Genomic DNA, 24,962 nt, shown 5'->3' on the forward strand with positions numbered 1-24,962 from the left:
GAATTACCCATGTTTCGAATATCTGGGTATTGTGTTGAAAGGTGCTCCACGCATTCTACTTATCATTATTTACTGGCCTCCAAAATACCTTTGCTGAGGACTTAACAGAACTGTTATCAACAATTACCTCAGAGTTTGACTGTTTTGCCATTGCTGGAGATTTTACATAGATAATGCTGAAACCAAAAGTTAAAAGTGTAATTGATGATATTGCTCCTGTGAAAGTCAGAAAGAGTGGTAGACAAAAAGCACATTGGAGAAACTCAACAGCAGTGCAAAATATGAAAAGACAATGCAGAAAAGCAGAGCGCATGTGGCGGAAGACAAAACTTGTAGTCCATTATAACATCTACAAAGACACCATCCATGCTTTCAATATGGAACTAGGCAAAGCTAGACAGACTTTCTTTTGGAATATTATAAACAGCAACTTAAACAACACACACACTCTTTTTGCTACTGTAGAGAGACTGACAAGCCAGATTCCCAGTGAAATGCTCTCAGACAGCAAGTGCAGTGAGTTTCTTCCTTCTCTGAGAAAAACAATAATATCAGAAAGGTGATCCGCACATCCTTGAGTTGCACTGGGGTCAGACAGATCAGACCACAACCTGAGAAAGTAGTTACTATGTCTGATTTTGAAGAAATTGATGGCAATATTTTGGAAGAAACCGTACAGCATCTTAAAACATCGACCTGCGCCCTTGACGCTCTTTGCAGATATTTTTTTCAAAAGTGTGTTAAACAGCTTAGAAGCAGATCTCCTAGAAGTGGTAAATGCCTCACTTCTCTCTGGGAGTTTTCCAAACTCCCTGAAAACTGCAGTCAAACCCCTCCTGAAAAAGAGAAATCTGGATAAGACTATATTAAGCAATTATAGACCGATCTCAAATCTTCCTTTCATAGGCAAGATCATTGAAAACGTTGTCTTCAATCAGCTGAACAAATTCTTAAGCTCGAATGGATAATTTTAAAATTTTCCATCTGGTTTCCTACCGCATCACAGCACAGAGACAGCGCTCATAAAGATAATAAACGATATTCACTTAAATACTGATACAGGCAAATTATCAGTGCTGGTTCTACTCGACCTCAGTGCTGCATTTGACACTGTCGATCACAACATACTTCTTGACAGGCTGGAAAACTGGGTGGGGCTTTCTGGAATAGTCCTAAAATGGTTCAGGTCATATTTGGAAACAAGAGGTTATTATGTGAGTATAGGAGACCATAAGTCTGAGTGGACATCCATGATATGCGGAGTTCCTCAAGGCTCAATTCTTGCGCCACTCCTATTCAACCTGTACATGCTCCCAATGAGCCAAATAATGAGAAAGAACCAAATTGCTTACCACAGCTATGCAGACGACACACAGATCTACAGATCATTGACTCCCTGTTCCCAATGCATTGATGAAGTAAACAGTTGGATGTACCAAAACTTTCTTCAGTTAAACAAAGACAAAACTGAAGTCATTGCGTTTGGAAACAAAGATGAAGTTCTCAAGGTGAATGCATACCTTCACTCTAGGGGTCAAATAACTAAAAATCAAGTCAGTAATCTCGGTGTCAGACCTTAGCTTCAGTAGTCATGTCAAAGCAATAACTAAATCAGCATACTATCATCACATGCTTTGTTTCCAGTCAAGACTTAGAGAAACTTGTGCATGCTTTCATCACCAGCAAGGTGGATTATCGTGATGGACTCCTCACTGGCCTTCCCAAAAAGACCATAAGACAGTTGCACTGAGCAGAACCAGAACACATGAACACATCACACCAGTCCTCAGGTCTTTACACTGGCTCCCAGTTACATATAGGATTGATTTTAAAGTATTATTACTGGTATATAAATCATTTAATGGCCTAGGACCTCAATACATTGCAGATATGCTCACTGAATATAAACCCAACAGATCACTCAGATCATTAGAATCACATCAGCTAGAAATACCAAGGGTTCACTCAAAGCAAGGAGAGTCCGCTTTTAGCTACTATTCTGGAACCAGCTTCCAGAAGAGATCAGATGTGCTCCAGACTCAAAACACTTCTGTTTAGCTGTGCTGTTAATGAATGAGCACTGTGCCACTGTTCGTCAGACGGTTTGCACTGTATTTTATTTCCTTTTTATTCTAAACTGTTCTTTTGATTATTTTAGTTATGTGTAAAGCACTTTGAATTACCATTGTGAATGAAATGTGCTAAATAAATAAACTTGCCTTGCCTTTTTACTCACTGTAAAGAGCCACTGTAACGGCGCCCTCTAGTGTTACTGTACAGTCATTTCCCTTTAAAGGATTCTAGTGTTGGACCTGAAAATCCCTCTTACTAAAAATAAGTACTTCCTTAATGACATGATCCTCCAGGAAGTGACATCATTACGGAGGGAAAACACCAGTCCAAGCTTTACATACATGATCAGGGAAATGAAGCGTGTTTGTGTCTCTTTCAATGGACAATAACAACAACAAAAACTATTTGCGTACATCAAAATATATAATTACTCTGAAAAGAAAAGAAAAGCACAATAATAAAGTAAAATAATTCATATCTTTGAATACTTATATACTTATTTTATACTTATACTTATAAAATGTTGCATGTCTAGGGGTTCAATAAAATAATTAAATTCAGCAAGAAAAAGAGGAGAGCGTAAAGGCCATGTTTGCTTGTGAATGAAGAAGTTTGCATACAAGATAAAGAGATTTACATATTCAAGGGACGGCAGCTTTGGGTTTGGTGTGGGTCACATCAGTAGGGCTAAAAACATAAGTACTAAAATCAGCCCATTTATTGGTTATACTACAATTACAGAATAAACGGGCCGCTGTTTCTTCAACAAAACCACAAAAGGAACAAGTTTCATCAATATCAGAATATTTAGAAATGAGTTAACAGGAACAGCAGAACACGCATCTGTGTCTGGTGACAGCTTATCTCTGTTAAACATTCATTATGTTTGATCAAATTACACAAATCAGTTTGATAATATCAACATTTCACAACATGGTGAAATATAAACTTGACTTGAACAATGACAGCTCTTTATTATCTTTATTCTTGATCATTGTGTGAGGAAGTGTCTAAGTTTTGATTTCTGAATATCTGTTGTTTTTTATAGACACGCTTCCATAAGTTACAACACACACACACACACCACACACACACACACACACACACCACACACACACACACACACATATATTAGTTGGTTAGTTTATTTTAAAGCATTAAAAGCATCATAAAGTGTGTAGTAACCGTGAGATGTTTGTGATCTCATTAAAGTGATTAAACTGCACAGAGAAACATCACGATGGATATGAACGACTTCACGTTAAAGAACGCATCGATTGAGGCTTTTATCGAGCGTCTGCTCACGATGTCACTGGTTTTATTAATGCGCTGCTGTCTTTTATTCACTAATTAACATGTTTGTCTGTGATTACTGGCCCATAAAGCTGACACGGGTCACCGTTTCATTACAGGATTTGAGGGAAAATCAATTTTGAACCTTGACTTTTTATTCTGTAAAATAGAATGTCTACTTTTTATATCACAGTTTAATGATGATGATAATGTCTAAAGTGTGTGTGTGTGTGTGTGTGTGTGTGTGTGTGTGTGTGTGTGTGTGTGTGTGTGTGTGTGTGTGTGTGTGTGTGTGTGTGTGTGTGTGTGTGTGTGTGTGTGTGTGTGTGTGTGTGTGTGTGTGTGTGTGTGTGTCCAGTGCAGGTTTCTACATGCCCGTAGAGCAGCTGTCTGTATGAATGGAAACAGGGTCAGACCTGTCAATCAAAGGGGTTTATTCTGCAATGATGATCATGACTCATCCTGTTTTATGCATTTCTACTTAGCAAATAAATAAATGGACATGAAATGTTTTAGGTTAGGTTAGATTAGGTTAGGTTACTCTATTGGTACCCGTAGGTAAACTAGTTTTACAGTCTAAGAGGCAGGACATCCTTAAAACTTTGTTGACCACAACATAACATGCAACACACAAAACATTAACACATATACAGACAGTAAAAGAAGGAGGAACAGAGAGCACTACATGACCAGAGTGCTTGTGCGTTTTATGCAAATAATTTTTCCGTTTGTTTAACAGAGTGATTGCCGCTGGTACAAAACTGTTTTTAAATCTTGTGGTTCTGTAACCGGGAACCTTTAGCCTCCGTCCAGACTGGGAGATACTGGAATTCCCTATTCAGAGATATTTTTTGATAGCCATAGCTAGCCGCTGTAGTTGTTTAGCATACAGGGATGTGGGCTCCCCAGTCAGCTTATACTTGACCATTTTACAATTTGGTTTAGTTGATTCTTGTGCTTGACTGAGACACAACCAAACCATGCCACTATAAGGAGAAAGATGTGATGGTTTCAATAAAAGCATGATAGAATAATGTCATCATAGTCTTGTCTATATTGAAATGGTACAATTTTCTCAAACAGTATAGACACTGTTGTCCTTTTTTACAGACAGCCTCACAATTAACCTTTGGCTAAGCCCCGCCCCCCTTAGTTACTGTTGCTACGTCCGTCAACTTCATCTGGGCTCTGGTTTGGTATCAACATGGCTTATGCTGTGACGGCTCTTCCTGCTGAACTTTTATCAAACTTTTATAAAGCAGCAAATAAAGTGTCGGATAGAAGTAGGCAGAAGCGGCTCAGTGTGCATTCGAAGGCTATATTCAAGACATAAACGCAAGCAACAACAAGGCATCCATATAGAGGCAAAAGCATAACGGTCACAGTTAAAACATGAACCAGCGCATATCCTAATGGAGACGGAGGCTGGGACTCACAATATCAGGAGCAACACTGTTCATGCAGAGCTGGTCTCTATTCACTTCTATAATCGTTATTACAAAGCAAACGGACTACGCCAGTATAAAGTTGTATTTATTAGCAGCGTGTGCTAGCGTATCAACAATTAGGGTAGAGAACCGAAATCATGACATAAAACTAGTATAACTTCACAGTAAGATTAAAAGCTAAATGTATCTTAGAGCAAAAGTGTGTTGTTGATCTTGAGGGGTTTCGCTGACTGAGGACGTCCACACAGTTTAATCCACAGACGACTCTTGTCAGGATTTGACTGGTTTTGGGAAGGGAAAAAACGGACCCCCCCTCCAACCTCTCTGGGAAACACGTATCTGTGTTACAAACGCCCCAGGCACAACGGTTAACCATATTTCTGATAAAACTACGACGGTAATATCCTGCCGAGACCAAACATACGAGACGCCGGTGTTAAAGTCAATGGAGCGCTGTGAACAAGTGTCGGACCGCTGTGGAGCTCGTTCTTGGCTGCGCTGTGATTGGTCAATCTACATTCTAGGGCGTGGTATCTCGGTCAAGAAGGCACCAAATGCGAAAATGATTTTACATTTCGACTACATATATGACCCACTTTCAATAAAGATTAATGTTCTCACGGGTGAAATGCTCCTTTAATAATGGCCCTATTTACATATTTGTTCTGACACATGTTTGTATATATAATGAACAGAAGGGGTGAAAGTACACACTCCTGTGGTAAAGCTGTAGAAGAGCAGACTGAGCTCCATTCACCTTTTGTTGTTGTGTTTGGACAAAAGCATCTGTCAAGTGCATAGATGCAAACACGAGAAGACAGAGACACAACTGTTCAAAGGCTGAGGGTTGGTAAGATAATCACTAAGGATGCATTTATTTGTTCAAAAAATACAGTAAAACAGTGAAATATTATTAATGTAAATCATCTGTTCTCTATGTGAATATACAGTAAAGTGTAATTTATTCCTGTGATCAAAGCTGAGTTTTCAGCATCATTACTCCAGTCTTCAGTGTCACATGATTGTCAAAAGAACAGCATATATTTGAAATATAATCTTTTGTAACGTTATAAATGTCTTCACTGTCACTTTTGATCAATTAAACGGTACAACATGGAAACAGAACCAATGACAATCACATTATCAGCATCAGTTTAATCTCAGTGACACTGAATCATTCAGGGCTGGACATACACGTGTGTGATCTACAGTGCGCAGCTTCTGCCGATGCTAAAGACGTCCGTGGAGCGACGGAGATCGCGTGATGGATGAGTCCTGAAGCTCTTTTACTGACTGCAGTGTTTTAAATACCACCGTAAAACCTAATTTAATTATGTATTTTTACAGTTAAAGGACGATTAATCTTGAAGGAAAACCTGCTGAATTTACTCTGCATTTAATTTGGAACATGTCTATTTTTTTCTCTCTTTGCATTTAACTCTTTGATAACGTAGCAGACTTTTCTTTTTTCTTTTTTTAAATGGACTTACTTTTCATTGAAGTCATACATTTTTAATATATTTATTATTTATTGGTATTTTTATATTTATGTATTTGTATTTATTTTTTTATTTGTATTTATGTTTTATTTAATAACTTAATATTTGTTTATTTGTATTTATTTATTTATACTTTATTTGTTTGTTTGTTTACATTTATTTAAATTTAAGTCAATTATTATTACTATTTAAATTTGATTTATTTGAATTTGTTATTTATATTGTATTTACTTGTTTATCTATATTTCTTTGTTAATTTTAATAAAGTTTTATACATTCATTTATTCGTTTTATTTATTTAATTTTTTTTTATTTATTATTCTTTTTTTCTTTTTCTTTTTTTTTGCGTTGTTGGTTTTATTTTCATTTTATTTATTTATTGATATTTTATTTATTTTAATTAATTAATTAATTAATTATTTTGTTTATTTGTACATTTTTATCACTATTTATTGCCTTTTTTTTTCCTTTGACATTTAAACCATAACTCTGGCATGTCTATCGTTCTTGAGCTGCAGGAGAACAGATTATGAAGATATGTGATGTGTGTTAATGCATGTTGATATGGATGTCCTCATCTCAGATTGATCCGTATCAGTCGTTACTGCTTCTCGTCCCTGATATGAATCTGAGTGAATCTCCCACATGAGCAGATCGAGTCCATGAGAACCAGAGAAAATGAGTAAACATAATTTATGACCCCAGGAGCTTTTAAATGGCCAAAACAAAGCAGCCGCTCATGTTTCTGCCATTAATATTTGATTGGTTTTCTTTTACAAGGTCACAGGGTGGCACTTTACACTGGACATCGGCCACAAACAAACAAACAGCCAGAGGAATGACCAATAACTCCATATTCATATTCATATGCACTCAGAGATGATGGAAGAGTTTGACGCGTCACACGTACATGGACAGAATAAGAAGGTCATGTGACCGATGGAAAAACCCCGAGCCAGTCTCAGTTGTGGATTGTTTTTACTGATGTTATCCAGGGAAGATCCACAGGTTATTTAGTGCTGGTTTTCTTTTATAACCTGAGCTACAGACACACACTAGTGTGAATGAAACTGATTCTGCTTCACAAACAAACTGATCCTCGACCAAAACACAGTCAGCTTCATGACAAATATCTCATGCCACAATAATAGTCAAGTCACCTTTATTTATATAGCGCTTTTTACAATACAGATTGTATCAAAGCAGCTTCACAGTGATAACATGAAAATAATAATAATAAAAAAAAATCATCGTCCACCTTAAGGCAGATCTATAATATTGTTGAATATTAAATGTCCCCAACTAAGCAAGCCAGAAGGCAAGGCAACAGCGGCAAGGAACCAAAACTCCATCAGGGACAGAATGGAGAAAAAAACCTTGGGAGAACCCAGGCTCAGTCGGGGGCCAGTTCTCCTCTGGCCAACGAGCGAACAGTGTATGATTATGATTCAGGAGCATTACAGGTCAGAAGTCAGAATGAATCAGAGTATTTGTCCAATTCCGGTTGGTTGAAGTCGGAGTGGAGAGGAGGAGAGACTGGTTGACACTTCAGGTCAGCGGCGGCGTCGTGTCCTGGCGCTGGTCCTTCATCAGATCTGGATACGGCCTGGTTCCGGTGGACAGCGGTAAACCTCGGGATAGACAGAGAGACTAATATTAGCGTAGACGCCATCCTTCTTATGATGTACCAAGTACATCAGGATTACGGGAAGTGTTCCCGGTCCCGGCTGTTCTAAACTATGCAGCCTAACATTGAGTTATAGAAGTCTATAATGTGTTATGTGTATGCTAGGCCGAAGAGATGTGTTTTTAGTCTAGATTTGAACTGACAGAGTGTGTCTGCTTCCCGGACAATGGTAGGAAGATTCCAAAGTTTTGGTGCTAAATAGGAAAAGGATCTACCGCCAGCAGTCGATTCTGATATTCTAGGTATTATTAACTGGCCGGAGTTTTGAGATCACAGTAGACGTGAAGGACTATAATGCGTTAAGAGCTCGCTCAAGTACTGCGGAGCTAAACCATTTAGTGCTTTGTAAGTGATCAGCAATATTTTAAAATTTATACGATGTTTAATAGGCAGCCAATGCAGTGTTGACAGAACGGGGCTAATATGGTCATACTTCCTGGTTCTAGTAAGAACTCGAGCTGCTGCGTTTTGAACTAGCTGTAGTTTGTTTATTAAGCGTGCAGGGCAGCCACCCAGTAGAGCATTACAATAATCTAGCCTTGAGGTCATGAACGCATTAACTAATTGTTCTGCATTATTCATTGAGAGCATATGACGTAATTTAGATATATTTTTAAGATGGAAGAAAGCGGTTTTACCAACCCGGGGTGCGTTTCCCGTACAACTATATAGCTCACTGCTTAACTACCATAGTACGATGCATCGTTGGAGAAATCAACTAGCTAGTCACGAGTGTTTCCCGAAACCGAATGTCGTAAAGTATCGTTCAACCACGTTGGTTTATGACGTCTCGCACGTGGTGGACTAATAACTTTTTTTAATTAATCTGTTTGAGATCGAATTAACGCTAGATTTCGTCATATAAGTTACATACATGGCATCTGAAGATCATTTCAAATTTTTATCAGTTACTTTGCTTTATTACCAGACTCAATATTTGGCTCGTTCTTACATAGTTGAGCACGTTCGCACATGCGCAGTCTTCAAAAACGGTGCTTTAAATCTCTTGACAAACTAAAAGACGTAAATTACATTTGTATGTATTCTAAATAAAAAATACGGGTTGTACTGAATGTCAGCTTGCTTATTTTGCTAAAGATAAGGATTTATTCAGTCTACATCTCATGTAAACTAGAAACTATGCTTCTAACCACAGCTCCAGAGCTGTCGTTGCAACCACACAAGTTTGCGATGCTGTTTGCGAACGTTCGTTGGAACGATGGTTTCGGGAAACACCAAATCGTTGAACTATGCTGATAACGGCGGAACTTGCGATCATAGTTGGCTAACGATGCTTTCGGGAAACGCACCCCAGATCTCACGGCAATTCGTACGAATTTTACGAGGTGGCTAATTCATACCAATTCATACGACCTCACTCGTACGAATTTGTACGTTTTTTGCTAAATCGTACATATTTTACGAGTTGCCAAAATCGTATGAATTCATACGAATGACCTACCCCTGACCCCGCCCCTAAACCTACCCATCACGTGGGTTTAGACAAATCGTACAAATTCGTACGAGTGAGGTCATACAAATTCGTACGAATTAGCCACCTTTTAATCACTCGTACAAATTCGTACGAATTGGTCGTGAGATAGCGTTGGTTTTACAGATACTAGACACATGACTTTCAAATGAAAAATAGTTCATAATAATGAGACACAATCTTGACCCTGTTCCTGTCCAGGTTTAAAGCTTGTGGTGTGTGTGTGTGTGTGTGTGTGTGTGTGTGTGTGTGTGTGTGTGTGTGTGTGTGTGTGTGTGTGTGTGTGTGTGTGTGTGTGTGTGTGTGTGTGTGTGTGTGTGTGTGTGTGTGTGTGTGTGTGTGTGTGTGTGTGTGTGTGTGTGTGTGTGTGTGTGTGTGTGTGTGTGTGTGTGTGTGTCTGTCTTCCAGGAGTCCAGGCTCTTGAGCGCAGAAGAAATGACTCCAATGAAGTTCCTCAGGGTAGTCTGCTTGTTACTACAAACTACAACCCGTAATCTTGACAACAACACTATGTTTATTATTATTGTCCTCCAGAAAATAAACCGTTTGACCTCTACATGGGGCATGTTGTCACACGGGGCAAGACGCTGATTTGGGAATGTATTTATGTTGAAGTAAAAATTTAATTTTAGTGTATTTTTAACACTTATTAAAATGCAGACAGCATTATACTTTGGGGCCAAATTTTGTATAATTTTTTTATTTTATTTTATGCGTGAGTTTTTATTTATTTATTTTTACACATACAGATGCATATAATGTGTCTATATAGTGACATTATGAAAACTGACTTTTCTCTCTAGTAAAAAGGCTTATTACCAGTCCAGTGATGGTTACTGTAGTTATAGGTCAAGATAGCAGAATATCATTTGCCCTCTTATGAAAAGAATAAATATCCTCATGACGTCCTCACTGATATAGTTCATTCAACCTGTTGGCATGTTATTTAATTTAAAATTTTAATATTTAAATCAATATTTATTTTAATGGTATTCACTTTCAATATATTCCTATAGTGATATTAACAGGGTTATTATAGTTAGCAAAGACAAAAACTAAAACCATTAAAACAATTGTTTCTTGAAGTAAAATAAACGTTAACTGAATTTAGTATCTCACACATTTCAGCAAGTTGCAAATAATTTGTTTTTTTAATTTTCACTTAGTTTTACATGATGTAGTAAAGTAACTAAAACTGAAATAAAAATGTATAAAAACTCCCTAGACATGTTTAATTATATATTTAAGTACTGAGTAATATTAGGCAACTACATACTATAGTGTTAGGTTAGGATTAGGATTTGGTTGAGGGTTATTTGCATGTAATTATGCATAATTTACTATTAATATTACTATGGTAAGTACATGTAACATATGTAACAACGACACTGTAAAATAAAGTGTTACCAAATAATCAAAATTACACTAACATACAACAAAAATATAAAAATAAAACATTCAAAGTATTAATAAAAACTATACTGCATATGAATGATAATGATAAATAAAAGATGACTGAACATGTTTGTAAACACAACAAAATTACTAACACTTGAAATGAAAAAAAAAATTATATTAAATATAATTTACATTTTTAAAATTATAATAATATCTTAGTCAATCTAAAATAACACAGAATATTATGAAATCTGACTTAATAAAACCATATAGACTTAATAAACAAACATTAATAAACAAATAAAGACCAATCAAATTAGAAAAAAAAGAAAAAAAACTTTTAATCAAAACAAACTTTAACTACAATTAAAATGGAAAATTGAAAACATTCAAAGTATTCATAAAAAACATAATGCATATAAATGATAATCTGTGTAAACATCATATTTCTTTCATTCTGCTCATCATTAAGTTCGTGTGTGTTTTCATCTTTTGCGGGTCTGAGTGTGTTTGTCTCCATCCAGACATCATCAGTGTGTGTGTGTGTGTGTGTGTGTGTGTGTGTGTGTGTGTGTGTGTGTGTGTGTGTGTGTGTGTGTGTCCAGACCCCCTGTGTTCCTCACAGTCACAGGACAGAAGACCCCCGAGGCGCTGATGTGAGCCGAGCACAGGTCCTGGATCAGCGACGCCGGTGTGTGAAGACATTAGAAGTGAGGTGTGAAAACTCTACAGGAGATCAGAATAAAGCTGGTCCGGGGTCAGTGGAGTTAACTCAAACTAACATCGTATTACATCTAACTAAAGTTCGGTTCATGAGAACTTAAATTAACTTTCATTTATTTTATTTCTGCTCATTTTCTTTTCTAATGTATTTACAGTTTTTTCCAACTGCTTACACACAAAATCTCTTCATGTCACGGTTTTTGAAACCTGTCACTCAAAGTGCAAAACTACACACCAAATCTCCTAAATAATGAGCTATTTCTCAGCCTTTGAGTCCGTTTTCAATTGCATTAAACACTTTTTTCAAAACACTACACACAATTCTCTACTTAAAACACACAAATCTAACAGGAAGTGACTTGCTTTCCTTTTCCAAACATTTTCCAAACACAACCAATCAGAATGCTACATTTATTCACCAGGTCACACACACACTCCTCACATGTGCAAACACTAATCGATTTACTGATCACTAACCAATCACTGCTTTACTGTAGTATAGGCCTACAGTATAAATAGGTCAAAGGTCAGATTACCTGTTTAGAACAATGGATTTGCACATGCACACACAATTGTGTTCTTTACTGTGTTCTAAAGAATATTCTTTTGGTTTACATATGTTTATGGTTTTGTTGTATATCACTGTATACAGTAATGTTTAGCCTAATAAATATTTTCTGTGTCTACATTGCATTGGTGTGTACAGTGTACTTGTTCCCGCTCTCATCAGAATACTGTCTCTGTAGAACATTGAAATGTAGATATAAGCCTGTGAAAGACCAAAGAGCTTTAGATTTAGAACAACAGTGGTATATCCAAAAATGCACTATTATGACAGAAGTGTTTGCCATTTGATGCAAATGCTTCATTCTGGCGTGTTTATGGCATTTTGACTGCAGTGTTACATTTTGAAGGAGATGTGAGGCATTTTGCATGTGTGTGTGTGCAGTTTTTGGAATTGTGTGTAGAGTTTTGAAAAAAGGAGACATAGTTTTGAAAACGTGTGTAAGCAGTTGGAAAAAACTGTAATTTCTATTTAGTTGCCAAGGCAAAATTTCTTAGTACTAAATTAATTAAGTAGGCTATTATTAAGTACTAAAGCACTATAATGAAAAAAAAAAAAAAAAAAATATATATATATATATATATATATATATATATATATATATATATATATATATATATATATATATATATATAAATATATATATATACTCATGGGCATTTAAAAAAAATACTAAATCTAATAAAAATTACACAAACACAACATTTTTAAAATACTAAATCTAATAAAAATTACACAAACACAACATTTTTAAAATACTAAATCTAATAAAAATAACACAAACACAACATTTTTAAAATACTAAATCTAATAAAAATAACACAAACACAACATTTTTAAAATACTAAATCTAATAAAAATGACAAAAACACAACATTTAAAAAAGATACTAAATCTAATAAAAATTACCTAAACAACATTTTAAAAATACTAAATCTAATAAAAACTACACAAACACAACATACAAAAACATACTAAATCTAATAAAAATTACACAAACAACATTAAAAAATTACTTAATCTAATAAAAATAACACAAGCACAACAAAATGATTCAACTTTAGTATGTGTGTGTGTGTGTGTGTGTGTGTGTGTGTGTGTGTGTGTGTGTGTGTGTGTGTGTGTGTGTGTGTGTGTGTGTGTGTGTGTGTGTGTGTGTGTGTGTGTGTGTGTGTGTGTGTGTGTGTGTGTGTAAACGAGGCTCTGAGAACAGTCAAGGCTGAGTGTATTCATGTGTAAAGCTGCACAGCAGGACAGGAGGATGATGTCATCGCTCAGGTGGTCGGTCTTCAGAAGCGCGGGGTCAGCATGTTTGCGTTAGCGTTTGAATAGAGCAGATTATCAGCGCGGGTTAGAGGTGAGGATCCCGCGGAGACTAGTGTGTGAGTGTGTGTCTCATGCACAGGTGTTCATGTGTGGGAATGTCTGTTTGCAGTGAGCTTGAGCCGTAAATCAAGAAACAATGACTTAGAATGAAGCACAATTAGACCAGAACACAACTGTGTGGTTAAACATTCACATGTTCTTCCTTCTTTCCATATTCCTTTCAAATATAATTTATGTCACAGTTATCATAGCAAACGGGGAATGTTCTCAAAACTTTGGCAAACGTTCCTTCAGTGACATTAATAGAACATTTGTTCAGAGTTATCTGGTCTTTAATAATGTTCTCAAAACATTAGCACAACATTTTTATTTGTACATCGTTCATGGAATTTTTTATTATTACGTTTTTTAAATGTTACTTGTTTCAGAACTTTTAGAAAACATTCAAAAGTAAAGTTCAAAGAAGTAATGTTTAAATAAGTAACGTTTAAAGAAGTAATGTTTAAAGAAGTAATGTTTAAAGAAGTAAAGTTTAAAGAAGTAAAGTTTAAAGAAGTAATGTTTAAAGAAGTAATGTTTAAATAAGTAACGTTTAAAGAAGTAATGTTTAAAGAAGTAATGTTTAAAGAAGTAATGTTTAAAGAAGTAATGTTTAAAGAAGTAAAGTTTAAAGAAGTAATGTTTAAAGAAGTAAAGTTTAAAGAAGTAATGTTTAAAGAAGTAATGTTTAAATAAGTAACGTTTAAAGAAGTAAAGTTTAAAGAAGTAACGTTTAAAGAAGTAACGTTTAAAGAAGTAATGTTTAAAGAAGTAAAGTTTAAAGAAGTAATGTTTAAATAAGTAATGTTTAAAGAATGATGGAATGGAATGTTCCCTTAAACATTTAAAGAATTTTAAACATCAGAAATAATGTTTTCATAACTTAATAACTTAACATGACTTAATTACATATCTTACACACACACACACACACACACACACACACACACACACACACACACACACACACACACACACACACACACACACACACACACACATACTCTCAAACACTTTTACACACACACACACACACACACACATAGACTCACACACACCCACATATACTCTCAAACACATTTACACACAACCACACGCACACACACACACACACACACACACATATACTCTCAAACACATTTACACACACACACACACACACACACACACACATACATACATAGACTCACACACACACACACACACACACACACACACACATACACATACACCCACACACACACACATACTCTCAACACACATTTACACACACACACAAATAAAGTTATAAGAATTTAAATTGATCCAAAAGTAAGTTTTCTGACTTGAAGCTTCGGAGTGAACAAGCTCGCGTCTCCTGGCGAGATGAGGGGAGACGGGCTGTTTATGGTTTAGTCTCTTTCTCTCAGGTCATATTTGTCCGTTCCACATAAATCAATAGTGTTGCTTTCATCTGCCTCCTTAGGATGCTTCAAACACACACACACACACACACACACACACACACACACACACACACACACACACACACACACACACACAGACTCTAGGTGCAGAGGTAGCCGCAGGTCCAGCTAGAAGAGCAGATCAAGCATTAATCTCTCACGTGTCTCACATGATTTAGTTTCTCCAATGATTTCTGTTCAGTGATGGAATATGTCAGAATGCCATTAGTGGCCACACATGTAATATTAATATGTGTCAGGAGGTCAGCACTCTTGCTGTTATGATGGACGTGTTCATGCAGTCAGCAAGATATTCTTTCTAAAATAATGCGATCCGACCGCTGACTCTGCCCGAGGCCTCTGATAAGATCCCAGAAAACAAAAGATGAAACCTCGTTGAGATCAAACGTGCAGCAGGTATTGATCGAGGACGACGGGACAGAGTTCACTGTCTTGATGCGGGTGAGCAGATCTGAAGGTGTGTGTGTGTCCCACATCAGCGTGTGTCGAGATGCTGGAGTTGTTGTTGTTCTTTTAGTTGTGAACATCAGAGGTGATCGGCTGTGCCACGCTGGGTTGGGATGAAAGACGCCAGCAGAGAGAGAACACACACCGGAGTGTGTTTGACCACCCTGATGCTAGAGTGATGTGGATTCTGTTTTCTACATTAAACTCAATTTAATGCACCGGCCGGTCCAGATCCGAGCGTAGACTCGTGTGAGAAGTTCTGTAACTTCATCACTTATATTTCAGATGTTCTCCATTCCTACTCTCCTGAGAGAATGCTTAGATCCTCCACCCAGCTATTATTAGCCCCTTTCACACAGCGTGTTGATATTGCCGTAAAATTGCTGGAGTGCCTTCTGTGTGAACCCGATGCCGGGTTGGGGACCTTGTAACATTGCCGGGATCAGGCCCGGAAAACGCCCTGTGTGAACATAAGCCAGCACCAGTGCCGTAAGGGGTGTGTCGTAGTATCACTCTTCAAAAAACAACACTTTAAGTGCCCTATCTTGCACCCAGCGCAATTGACTTTGTACACCGACGCATGTATCATTCCGGTTCTGCACCCGCACACAGCGACTCTTCCCTCCACAGACGCACGTCGGTAAATTAGGGAATGAACTTGCGCTCGGGGGGGCGGTTCGGTGAAAAGAGGAGTGTGTTCCGGCGCAAACGTTCCCTGGTGATATTCTGCAGTTTCAGAAAACAACTCCGCCGCTGACCAGGAGAAACCGAGTCTGAAGACAGCGGCGGCGCGCGTTAGTCATATGCTATTTTAAGCACGCGTGTTTGGTCATTATGTAGCGTGTGAACTAGGGGTGCACCGAAATTTTGGTCGCCGAAAATTTCGGCCGAAAATGGCATTATCGGTTTCGGGCCGAAATAAAAAAGCCAGCCGAAAATGTCAACCAAAAATTAATGTCAACCGCGCCCCTCCCATCCGCGCGCAAGCCCTTGGGTTTCACTCACGGTCGAGCTGTCACTCGTCACCCACCCCTCCCCTCCCCTCCGTGCTCAAGCAGGTTTCACTCACGGTCGAGCTGTTTGCACGCGTCTGCAAATATTGAGCATGTCAGCGGTATGGAAGTATTTTAAAGTTTCAGATGAGGACAACCAGCGCCGCTGCTCCCACCACGCGCATCATGCGCTGTGCGTAGGGCACCAATAGCAATCCGCCGTTATAATAGCGATCCGCCGTTATAATAGCGATCCGCCGTTATAATAGCGATCCGCCGTTATAATAGCGATCCGCCGTTATAATAGCAATCCGCCGTTATAATAGCAATCCGCCGTTATAATAGCAATCCGCCGTTATAATAGCAATCCGCCGTTATAATAGCGATCCGCCGTTATAATAGCGATCCGCCGTTATAATAGCGATCCGCCGTTATAATAGCAATCTGCCGTTATAATAGCAATCCGCCGTTATAATAGCGATCCGCCGTTATAATAGCGATCCGCCGTTATAATAGCAATCCGCCGTTATAATAGCGATCCGCCGTTATAATAGCGATCCGCCGTTATAATAGCAATCCGCCGTTATAATAGCGATCCGCCGTTATAATAGCAATCCGCCGTTATAATAGCAATCCGCCGTTATAATAGCAATCCGCCGTTATAATAGCAATCCGCCGTTATAATAGCAATCCGCCGTTATAATAGCGATCCACCGTTATAATAGCGATCCGCCGTTATAATAGCAATCCGCCGTTATAATAGCGATCCACCGTTATAATAGCAATCCGCCGTTATGATAGCAATCCGCCGTTATAATAGCAATCCGCCGTTATAATAGCAATCCGCCGTTATAATAGCGATCCACCGTTATAATAGCGATCCGCCGTTATAATAGCAATCCGCCGTTATAATAGCAATCCGCCGTTATAATAGCAATCCGCCGTTATAATAGCGATCCACCGTTATGATAGCAATCCGCCGTTATAATAGCAATCCGCCGTTATAATAGCGATCCGCCGTTATAATAGCAATCCGCCGTTATAATAGCAATCCACCGTTATAATAGCAATCCGCCGTTATAATAGCAATCCGCCGTTATAATAGCAATCCGCCGTTATAATAGCAATCCACCGTTATAATAGCAATCCGCCGTTATAATAGCAATCCGCCGTTATAATAGCAATCCGCCGTTATAATAGCGATCCGCCGTTATAATAGCAATCCGCCGTTATAATAGCAATCCGCCGTTATAATAGCAATCCGCCGTTATAATAGCAATCCGCCGTTATAATAGCAATCCGCCGTTATAATAGCGATCCACCGTTATAATAGCAATCCACCGTTATAATAGCAATCCGCCGTTATAATAGCAATCCGCCGTTATAATAGCGATCCGCCGTTATAATAGCAATCCGCCGTTATAATAGCAATCCGCCGTTATAATAGCGATCCACCGTTATAATAGCGATCCGCCGTTATGATAGCAATCCGCCGTTATAATAGCAATCCGCCGTTATAATAGCGATCCGCCGTTATAATAGCGATCCGCCGTTATAATAGCTATCCGCCGTTATAATAGCAATCCGCCGTTATAATAGCAATCCGCCGTTATAATAGCAATCCGCCGTTATAATAGCGATCCACCGTTATAATAGCAATCCGCCGTTATAATAGCAATCCGCCGTTATAATAGCGATCCGCCGTTATAATAGCGATCCGCCGTTATAATAGCAATCCGCCGTTATAATAGCAATCCGCCGTTATAATAGCGATCCACCGTTATAATAGCAATCCGCCGTTATAATAGCAATCCGCCGTTATAATAGCGATCCGCCGTTATAATAGCGATCCGCCGTTATAATAGCAATCCGCCGTTATAATAGCAATCCGCCGTTATAATAGCGATCCACCGTTATAATAGCGATCCGCCGTTATGATAGCAATCCGCCGTTATAATAGCAATCCGCCGTTATAATAGCGATCCACCGTTATGATAGCAATCCGCCGTTATAATAGCAATCCGCCGTTATAATAGCGATCCACCGTTATAATAGCGATCCGCCGTTATAATAGCAATCCGCCGTTATAATAGCAATCCGCCGTTATAATAGCAATCCGCCGTTATAATAGCAATCCGCCGTTATAATAGCGATCCACCGTTATAATAGCGATCCGCCGTTATAATAGCAATCCGCCGTTATAATAGCGATCCACCGTTATAATAGCAATCCGCCGTTATGATAGCAATCCGCCGTTATAATAGCAATCCGCCGTTATAATAGCAATCCGCCGTTATAATAGCGATCCACCGTTATAATAGCGATCCGCCGTTGTAATAGCAATCCGCCGTTATAATAGCAATCCGCCGTTATAATAGCAATCCGCCGTTATAATAGCGATCCACCGTTATGATAGCAATCCGCCGTTATAATAGCAATCCGCCGTTATAATAGCGATCCGCCGTTATAATAGCAATCCGCCGTTATAATAGCAATCCACCGTTATAATAGCAATCCGCCGTTATAATAGCAATCCGCCGTTATAATAGCAATCCGCCGTTATAATAGCAATCCACCGTTATAATAGCAATCCGCCGTTATAATAGCAATCCGCCGTTATAATAGCAATCCGCCGTTATAATAGCGATCCGCCGTTATAATAGCAATCCGCCGTTATAATAGCAATCCGCCGTTATAATAGCAATCCGCCGTTATAATAGCAATCCGCCGTTATAATAGCGATCCGCCGTTATAATAGCAATCCGCCGTTATAATAGCGATCCGCCGTTATAATAGCAATCCGCCGTTATAATAGCAATCCGCCGTTATAATAGCAATCCGCCGTTATAATAGCAATCCGCCGTTATAATAGCAATCCGCCGTTATAATAGCAATCCGCCGTTATAATAGCGATCCGCCGTTATAATAGCAATCCGCCGTTATAATAGCAATCCGCCGTTATAATAGCGATCCGCCGTTATAATAGCAATCCGCCGTTATAATAGCAATCCGCCGTTATAATAGCAATCCGCCGTTATAATAGCAATCCGCCGTTATAATAGCGATCCGCCGTTATAATAGCAATCCGCCGTTATAATAGCAATCCGCCGTTATAATAGCGATCCGCCGTTATAATAGCAATCCGCCGTTATAATAGCAATCCGCCGTTATAATAGCAATCCGCCGTTATAATAGCAATCCGCCGTTATAATAGCAATCCGCCGTTATAATAGCAATCCGCCGTTATCATAGCAATCCGCCGTTATAATAGCGATCCGCCGTTATAATAGCAATCCGCCGTTATAATAGCAATCCGCCGTTATAATAGCAATCCGCCGTTATAATAGCAATCCGCCGTTATAATAGCGATCCGCCGTTATAATAGCGATCCACCGTTATAATAGCAATCCACCGTTATAATAGCAATCCGCCGTTATAATAGCAATCCGCCGTTATAATAGCGATCCGCCGTTATAATAGCAATCCGCCGTTATAATAGCAATCCGCCGTTATAATAGCAATCCGCCGTTATAATAGCAATCCGCCGTTATAATAGCAATCCGCCGTTATAATAGCAATCCGCCGTGGAACAAGCGCGCCGGCTCTTAAAGGGAATGTGAGAGGACGCTCTGATTGGTTTATTTCACGTTACGCCCAAACCACACCCATGAGTAATGAAGCGACTTCAGAACAACACATTTTAGATTTGCTAAAAGATTTCACGGGTTGCACTGAATGTCATCTTGTTTATTTTGCTCAAGATCAGGATTTATTGAGTCCCCATGTCATGAAAACAATAACTCTTCTTCTAACCGCAGGCGATTCTGTTCGCAAATGTTTGTTGGAACGATGTTTTCGGGAAACACAGACTCGTCGAAAAATGCTGATAACGACAGAACTTGCGACCATAGTTTGCTAACGATGCTTTTGGGAAACACACCCATGATCGGTTACTTACAAGGTAGTGTGTGACGTCAGAAACACCAGCGATTTCAAACCGTGTTTTTGAGACTGTCTTTGGTTCACTGCAGTTTTAAGCAGAAAATACTCAGCAATGCTGTCCACTTATGAACTTACACATGGTGTGTGTTAAAGCAGATTAATAACACTACATAGACACATAAACAACATTACATTTTCACACCACTTTAAATTGAGCTGTTTTTAACATGAGATCAATTGCTAAAGTCAAGCACTTTCTTCCAGGAAGGATTTGGAAATTGTGGTTCTTTGGGCCGATGATGTCTGTTATATTAAATAAAGTTGCTTGCTTTAGCACTAGTGAAGATCCACTTAGCAAACACCACTAAATATGTGTGTCAGTTCCATTAGTTCAAACGATTATTCTAATTCCAAACTTATTAACCTAATGACTGAATTTGATATTATCGAGCTGGCAGTGTGTTTCAGAGTTAATGAACAACATACACACATCTCTGAATTGTGATTATCTGTGCAGATTTCCTATCAGCTTAATTTCTAATTGGTTCTAGGATTGGCTATGTTGAACACGGTGTGGCCCGAGGAGACGACGGACCTCTTCACTCCTCTGATGAGGACTCGTGTGGATGTGTGTTTGCACACTGATGCGCTTTGATGTGGGATTTACTTGCCATGAGCGCGTCTATTGATCGGCCGTTAGATAGACTCACATCAAAGACTAGTTAACAGCGTCACCTCATCACCCAAGAATGCGGTGAAGCGCTGGTCAACGCTGGAGACACACACACACACACACACACACAAACCTCTGCATTTCTCAGATGATATTGACTTTGTGTGAGTTGTAAAGTTTACTGCTAATCATTGAGAAGACCAAGCATAACTTAGAAGGAAATAAAATGTGTGTATATTTGGAAAGAGAAATGCAATGTTTTCAAGTCACAATATTTTTTGATGAACGTCATTTTTAAATCATCAGATTTATTATGTACTATGAAATACTTTAGTAAGGTTTAATTTGTCAACATTAGTTAACACAAAGTATACTTAAATCTATACCAAGAAAATGTATTTTTATACAAATTTTATTTTTATATCATGATTAATCGTGTTGACAGCACTAGTTTCTATTTATTTCCAGGTAATAATTTTAGTGTTTCAACTTATTTCATTCAACAATTCAAAGTTTTTTAACAAGTATTTATATTTAAATATATTATATATTTAAATAAAATATATGTATATTTTTATGTATAATATATCTTTATTTCTATTAAGAGAAATGTTTGTAATAGTTTTAGTTTTATTATGACCCCGGCATGTATTTTTCTTTTTTCCCCCCAAGAAATTGCAGAAGAAACGTGAGAAAATGTTGAATAATCAGTGTGTCCTTCTCTTGTGTTTATGCAGGATGAGTGAACGGATCATCAGCTTTCTTTCACACATAAGACCCTGAACCACAGTGTGATTTTCCAAATGAGCTGACTTTGGTCACACACACACACACACACACACACACACACACACACACACGCTTTACTGGAGCGGAGCAGGTGATGATGTCATGTCTCACATCATCCTGTCATGTGGTTACATTTTCAACTATCACCTCATGCTCAACATCCTCCTGTCTGACACACACACACACACACACACACACGCCTGTGGTTGATGTCGAACTTAATTCAGCAGAAAACCCTGTTCACTTCAGTCCCTCCTCTACAGATGAAATGTTGCAAGTAAGACGTGTCGACACGTTCATGGTTACTTTATGACACTGTAACAAATTAAACCTTATTGTAAAGTGATACATATATAATAAAAAGTAGGAAAATACAATTCATATCCAGTGCAAGAAGAACACATCTATTTTTTGTCAAATATTTTCTTTCTTTACAATTAGATTTTATACATTGAAAAAAGTGGTAACCTAACATCTAAATTAACTTAATGTTTTTACTCAAGTCAGAAATATTATTTAGTATTGCTGAATAAACCTAAATACAACTAAATTAATTTTTATGGGTTACATTTCAAAGTTCTTTACAAGTTTATTTTTCCGACCACATTAGCAGATATATTTTTCTCATTTTAAGCATAAACTTGCTTTATTTTGATCAATTTTCCCACAACAGAAGATTATTTTTAATCCTGCATCATTGTGCAAAAGTAAATGTATCTTGATTTAGTTTAGCTTTTAGTTCAGAATAGTTTTTCACAATATAAAATAATAAAATGCAAGATTTTTTTGCAGTGCATTCAACACTAGATCTATTGGTTTAGCATTCACAACTTATTTTTGTCAAATCTTTTGCTCTTGCATCTTTATTTACAATTAGATTTTATACACTAAATCAACCGGTCTTATTCAAACTAAATATATTTTTAATATGGCTGATTCAACATAAATACAATAATCTATACCAACAAAATTATTTTTTATGGGTTGAATCAAGTAAAAAAAAATACTTTTTAAAGTTAAAATGGCAAGTTACTACTTTTTATAGTGTGTTTTACTTGATTTTCAGACATTTTGATGTCCAGGTGAAACTGGAAAAATTAAAACATCCTGCAAAAGTTCAGTAACAACTTAAAAGATGAAACTAATATATTATATAGACTCATTACATGCACAGTGAGATATTTCAAGCCTTTATTTGTTATAATTGTGATGATTATGGCTTACAGTTTTTGAAAACCCCAAATTCAAAATTAGAATATTGTGAAAAGGTTTTCATGTTATAACAATATTTGTTATAAATTATAACAAATAAAGGCTTGAAATATCTCACTTTGCATGTAATGAGTCTATATAATATATAAGTTTCACCTTTTAAGTTGAATTACTGAAATAAATGAACTTTTGCACCATATTCTAATATTTCGCAAGTGTAATTCGAGTATCCAGATATTCGTTCGGCTCAGTTTGTGATGCATTAAAACTCACTCTAAAAAATGCTGGGTCGTTTCAACCCAATTTTGGGTCAAATATGGACAAAACCAAACGTTGGGTTAAAAATGTAACCCAACGGCTGGGTTTGTCCATATTTGACCCAAAATTGGGTTGAAACGACCCAGCATTTTTTAGAGAATTGTTGCGTGTCTGATAGTTGTGTTAACAGTGTTGGTTAACTGTCTAAACGGAGCTCGTCTGAGTTGTCGATGATCTGTCTGGTCGGAGTTGATTGACAATACTTTTGTTTTCCATGTATTAAAGAATCTGACATCATTTCTCATTCCATAACGTCTGTCTGGACGAGGACTCATGATCAACACGTCCTCGCCACGAAACGCTCACCGTTCACACACACACACAGTCTGGGGACTTTTAAATAATTAATGTCATATACATTAAGAGACCGCGTGAATCCCCTCCTAATATGGCTCATGTTTCACTGACTTCTGGAATGGAAATGATTGATTTTCCCCTCTCTGTCTTTAATATCGACGGTCTTTTGCAGATTAATAATTTACTCAACACCTCCGCCATATTCATTACAGTAACTCAAGCATGTTGTTGCATTTTTTTATCGTTCAGCATGATAATATGACCATTATTTGAAACTGAGCGAGCTGAATAAATGAAGAGTCTGAGATGATCTGCGCAGATAGACACGCATTATGTTGCCGTCGCGATATATATCACACGTACTGTTGAGCTGCGAGTGTGTGTGTGTGTGTGTGTGTGTGTCTGGCAGGGTTAGTGACTTTCTCTGGTGGACTGTCGGCAGGTTTCTCGTGATGGTGAAACGAGAAGCGGCTTTACTGAGGTCAGTCTCTGATTACCTGTTCCCAGCCCGGGTCACATGACTCTTAAATGTGTTGTTTACACTTCTACCTCATCTGACTTTTGCCTCACCGAGATACACACGTAGACACACTGTAAAACATTATTTGCATGATTTGAAATCACAACGTTTTATCTTTTGTCAAATCAACTTAGATAATTAATGTGGTTCAGAAAACATAATATTTTGAGTGTATGTTAATTAAACCAATCTCCTTCTTTGTATGAACTCAATTTTTTTATTTCAATGAACTCAAAATTTTAAGGCAACCATGTAACTTACTTTTTTATGCTAAACCAACATAACTTTTTACAGTGCATCTGCACAACTCACATAAGGATCATATTTGTAGACTGTATAAAATGATTTTTTACAAGTTTTCAAGTTTAGTTTGTAATTTCTTTGTAAGTATTTGTGAAATTTACTAGAAATTTCTGAAAATTGTTTCAAAGTAAATCCTACAACAATTATTTTCAGTGTACACTGTAATAAAAAAAGATTTTTTAAAGTTTGTATAGATTTTCACATTTAAGTCATTGTCACTTGCCATTTCTTTGTAATTATTTGTAAAATTGACTTAATGTTTCTGAGTGGAAATTGTTTCAAAGTAAATCCTATACTAAATATTTTTAGAGTACAATGTAAAAAAAAAAAAAAAGATTTTCAAAGTTTTAAAAGATTTCCACACTTAGTTCAATGTGTTTCTTGCCGTTTCTTTGTAATTATTTGTGAAATTTACTTGTAATATCTGAGTGGAAATTATTTCAATGTAAATCCTACACTT

General features: G+C 37.5%; 1 protein-coding gene and 1 long non-coding RNA gene across 2 annotated transcripts in view; both read left to right on the plus strand.

Annotated features, from left to right (window-relative positions):
- LOC307009880 overlaps positions 1-11,594 on the plus strand; it is a 184,651-nt gene extending 173,057 nt beyond the window's left edge. Inside the window, exons 2-3 of the long non-coding RNA XR_013800124.1 lie at positions 9,901-9,951; positions 11,496-11,594. This is a non-coding gene — a long non-coding RNA (uncharacterized lncRNA). The remainder of the gene's footprint in view (positions 1-9,900; positions 9,952-11,495) is intronic.
- bmf1 (BCL2 modifying factor 1) overlaps positions 11,587-24,962 on the plus strand; it is a 67,164-nt gene continuing 53,788 nt past the window's right edge. The window contains exon 1 of the mRNA XM_079634060.1: positions 11,587-11,605. The gene's annotated coding sequence lies outside the window, so the exon portion shown is untranslated. The remainder of the gene's footprint in view (positions 11,606-24,962) is intronic.

This window comes from Phoxinus phoxinus (assembly GCF_949152265.1).
Source record: "Phoxinus phoxinus genome assembly, chromosome: 13".
Taxonomy (NCBI): domain Eukaryota; kingdom Metazoa; phylum Chordata; class Actinopteri; order Cypriniformes; family Leuciscidae; genus Phoxinus; species Phoxinus phoxinus.